General features: G+C 38.2%; 1 long non-coding RNA gene across 1 annotated transcript in view; it reads right to left on the reverse strand.

Annotated features, from left to right (window-relative positions):
- Positions 1-3,049: 3,049 nt before the first annotated feature.
- Positions 3,050-4,816, reverse strand: part of LOC111088011 — an 18,630-nt gene continuing 16,863 nt past the window's right edge. The window contains exon 3 of the long non-coding RNA XR_002612642.1: positions 3,050-3,193. This is a non-coding gene — a long non-coding RNA (uncharacterized LOC111088011). The remainder of the gene's footprint in view (positions 3,194-4,816) is intronic.

Below are 4,816 nucleotides of genomic sequence, written 5' to 3' on the forward strand. Positions count from 1 at the left end.
TTCATTACCCATTTAAGCCGTCTCCAGCCATTATTAGTCCCAAAGTGGGTTCCTCGTCATCGAAAATAAATATTACAGTTGGAACCTCATTGTATTTAGAACTTGGTTATAAGTACACATTCCTATGTCCATTGGAACACTGCATAAAAAAAGAAGTAAATGTAGGGATGGCTAATATCAATTCTTCAAACATAATGCAAACAACATAATAGAGATGGCACTTGCATCATCCCTACTTAATAGTACACCGAGTTTAATTTATACTATTTCTGTTTGTTAACATTCTACTACACTGTGTGTGTCTGCTATTATGTGGAGATGGTGCAAATACTATCATGTTTTCGAAGGACTAATATTATTCATCCCTACATTTACATCCTTTTTTGAAAAGTTTTTTTTTCTAGTATACTTGTGTAGGATAGTCGTTGTAATATATAACCTTTACATAAGGTGGAAAATTAGCGTGTGATTACGACCTTCGTACTTCCGGTTTACCATGAAGACGCTAACAACGTTAGAACACCTGCCCGAAACTTTAGAAGAATTACGCGAATACACAGGAAACCTGTGCTAGTTATAGAATGGTAAAATATGACTGATATCATCACATTCATGTATTCAACGTCTTGGAACACTACATTGTTACTAGTACAAGTCAACAGCATAAAGAGAAATAACAGTGAGATTAGACAAGGTTAAAATCAACTAATGTATCGAAGTTATACCTTTATATATATATATATAATTTAATGTTTCTCAGTATAAGAAGCCTACTCGTGAACAGCATGTTAAAAAGAATATGAAGCACAACCTAACATACTGTTTACTACTTCTCGGGCCATTCGGTTAGGGCGTTCGATTCGCAATCTGCGGGTTCGAATCCCCGTCCCACCAAACATGCTCGACCTTTCACCCGTTGCGGCGTTATAATGTGACGGTCAATCCCACTATCCGTTGGTAAAAGAGTTGGCGGTAATGACTAGCTGCCTCCCCTCTAGTCTTTCACTACTAAGTTAGAGACGGCTAGCGCAGATAGCCCCCGTGTAGCTTTGCGCGATATTCATAATAAACAAACAATACTACTACTCACTGAGTTATGTGGATTTCACTCCCCATCAATGACCTTAGACAAGGGTAAATCAAGAGAACACGACTAAGCTTCATATGGTAATGGAGTGTATATGTATGACTAGAGTATAGCCCGTCAAAAATGACAGGGCAAGTACCCCCACCCTATAGTATACCATAACATCACACTTCATAGCTAACTGAAATAAATAAATTTTACGAAATCAAACTTGACCAATAAAGAGGCAGAAAAGTGCAGTCGAAGTAAACGTCGCTAAATTCCTTTGTGAGCCAATCAAAATTAAGATCATTCATGAAATGAATTCGTGACGTAGCACACACTGGCTTTTATATAGGTTAAATGTTTACTCACTCGTATAATAAAAAGGGGTGAAATTATGTAGGTGCTGAGTACCGGAACATATTTTCGAGGCAATACTAACTAGTACTGGGACTTATTTGAACTGCCTTGTCGTTTTGTATGTGTACACGAAGATTTTTTGTCTTTTTTCAAAAACGGGTCCACTTCACCCAGCTGAGTACCTCTACTTTTTTTGAGAATTTCTCCCTGTTCGTATTCTTGTGTGGAGTTGTATAAATTGGTACCCACAGAAGTTTTACCAGTTGTGTAAGCATAATGAGTTGATGAATCTTATTTGAAAAGAAACCACTAATATTTTTCTTACTGAGCGTGGTACTACAAAGCCTTCCGTAATTTATACCCATCCAATGGCCTGGCATGACCAGGTGGTTAGGGAGTTCGAATCCCCGTCCCACCAAACGTGCTCGCCCTTTCATTCGTGGGGGCGTTATAACGTGATGGTCAATCGTTGGTAAAAGAGTAGCCCAAGAGTTGGTGATGGGTGGTGCTGACTAGCTGCCTTTTTTTTTAGTCTTTCACTGCTAAATTAGGGACGGCTAGCGCATATAGCCCTCGTGTAGCTTTGCGCGAAATTCAAACCAAATTCTTCCCGATATTGTTGTTCTTCGTTCTTCCAAATGTATGCAAGTCGAAAATTCTTAGTTAAGACAATATACTTTATATTCAGAACTTAGCAATTGTGTGTGCACACAATATTGTTTGACTTTTGAGTTACATACTTAACTCAAGTTTGTTACGGATTTCGCGCAAAGCTACACGAGGGCTATCTGTGCTAGCCGTCCCTAATTTAGCAATGTAAGACTAGAGGGAAGATAACTAGTCATCACCACCCACCGCCAATTCTTGGGCTCTCTTTTACCAACGAATAGTGGGATTGACCGTCACATAATAACGCCCCCACGGATGAAAGGGCGAGCATGTTTGGTGGGACGGGGAGTCGAACCCGCAGATTGTGAGTCGAGCGCCCTACCACCTGGCCATGCCAGGCCCTTTTGTTGTTCTCGTTGCAGATGTCGTACTCATGCGTTGAGGGCGACAAAAACATTCGTTACTTGTATATGTTTATTTCTACCTAGAGCTTAATGATGTTTGGTATTTCATCTATTTTGAATGAGATAAGTCTTCTGAACGAAGAATCTTCTGATTAAAATGTGGATCAGAGCAAACATTTTGTAAACTTTTATAACACATATAAAATCTAGTTTAATTTGGTTGCTACACTACAACTTGAAAAATGTATTTCTAGATTTGAAATAAAGATTAATACCATAAAAAATACGAATTATATTATGTGGTTGTAGGAATAATAAAACGATTGTCCTCGGAATTTTAGGTCTAAAGTTTACTTAGTATCCACTAGATGTCAGGACAATCCAATGTGCTTACAGATGGTCTCGGAGACGTGAAAAGCAGGCAATAGTAGGTCTTCGCTAATTGGCGCCGCACATCACAGTGGAGACTATTTTAAGGAAATATTAGCAGGCTTTGAATTCAAAATATTTAAGGTAACTTGCGAAACTGAAGTTTAGTATTAGAAAGTATTATTAAATTATAAAATGTCTAAATAATTGTTTGACAAAAGTGTGTGGTCGCTTATAACTGGAGAACCGCTGGGCCGATTGTCACCAAACCTGGCATGTACCCTTTGTCCCATGGGGAATGATATGGGGGTTGACAGTTGGATCTAATCCACCAATGTCACCAGCGGGAGCTCCTATCTTGTGCGTTTAATGGATACGTCACCTAATAAAGCATGCTTTGGATAAGTATTCTTAAAAAAATGTAAATTCATTATTATCAAATATTACTAAATTATAAATATCTCGAATATAAAACATTATTTGTATAATATCTGAAGGTATTCAAATTTGATGACGAGAGGTCCGCTTTGAGACGAATAAAGCTAGAAGTTTAGTTTAGGTGTTTTAAGTTAAACACAAAACTGCTTAATGGGCTATCGGTGTTCTGCCCATCACGGGTATCGAAACCCGGTTTCTAGAGGTGTAACTCCGCAAACATACCGCTGTGCCACTGGAGGAGGGGGATAAAGTTAGAAGACACTTGGATTGGTAACAAAAAACTTTATAATAAGTTTAACATAGTAACAACAGCATAACGTTTCGACAAGGTTTTTGGCATTATCTGAAAATATTGTTTAGTATTTTTTGTGCAAAGCGACATAATGGTCTACCGCGGGGAACTGCCCCCTCCCGACACATAAACCATGTTATTTATATATGTGCAAGTTCTTTTAGGACAATGTGCTGCGCTGCTTAACTTTGAAGTTCTTTGTGAGTTAATTTTTGTCCCCTTTTAGTTTTATCTAAGTCTTATCTCTTGGATACGTGATCAACCAGTTGTATTTTTACTTTTCGCCGAAGAAGGTACTTAAACTTTTCATTCTCCAGTTGTCTAGTTTTACTAGTTTGAAGATAAAATCTTAGCTTCTCGGTACTAAATGATAGGAAAATGCCAATTAGTTTTCGCTGTAATATGACGATGGTAATAATTATGCCATAGTTTTCTGTTTCGCGTTTTAACGTAGATGTTAGATTTGAGTATTTGAAAAAAGTTGTTCTTTTTTAACTTCCCTACATGCAACAGCCTAGAATGAATTAGTTGAACGTCGTTTCAACATAATCTTTTTTTAACTCGTCTTTAGTATTCTACGTACTGCCGAAACTGAGCCTGATTGAATAATTCTGCCAGGTAAAAATATTTGGCAAAGAAGAAATCGATTGTTCGAGATGTCGAAGAAGTTAAATCCACTTGGGATTTGACCGTCTCAGTGAGACTTGGTTTTCAACTTTGTTTATTGGTTATTCCCCAAAGCCACCTCCTCACCACCACCCAACTGGAACCAACCTGATTATGACGTACTGGAAATATTTGAGCCACGCTTTACTCAGTCATCTACTTACCTGCAACTGTTGGAAAGTGAAGGTTGTTGTTGTTTGTTAGTTTTTTATACCTTGATATGCTTAAGAAGTTCACCATGGTCACATACCCCACGTGTCGTATATGTCAGGCCTGAAGCTTCACTTCCTTCTCATCCATCTACAACAAGAAAACAAACGTTCTTCCTGCCTTCTTCACAGTCTTTCCTCTCGCTTGACCACGGCAAGTCATCTAAGCATCACCAAAACTTCGCGGAAGCAATAGATTTATCACCGTTAAAATTATCGACAAACCAAGAAAGGGGCGAAGAGAAATAACTTTAATAACTGACCACCCCTGGGTTATTAAACCTAAATATCTGTCAAGATTGGATCGGATTCACTCCATTGATTCACTTTGTACGTTGATTTACATACAGGGTGGGCCAAAAGTAGGGTTACAGTTATTCTATTATTTGTTTCTCCTTCA

Source organism: Limulus polyphemus, unplaced genomic scaffold, assembly GCF_000517525.1.
Source record: "Limulus polyphemus unplaced genomic scaffold, Limulus_polyphemus-2.1.2 Scaffold2, whole genome shotgun sequence".
Taxonomy (NCBI): Eukaryota; Metazoa; Arthropoda; class Merostomata; order Xiphosura; family Limulidae; genus Limulus; species Limulus polyphemus.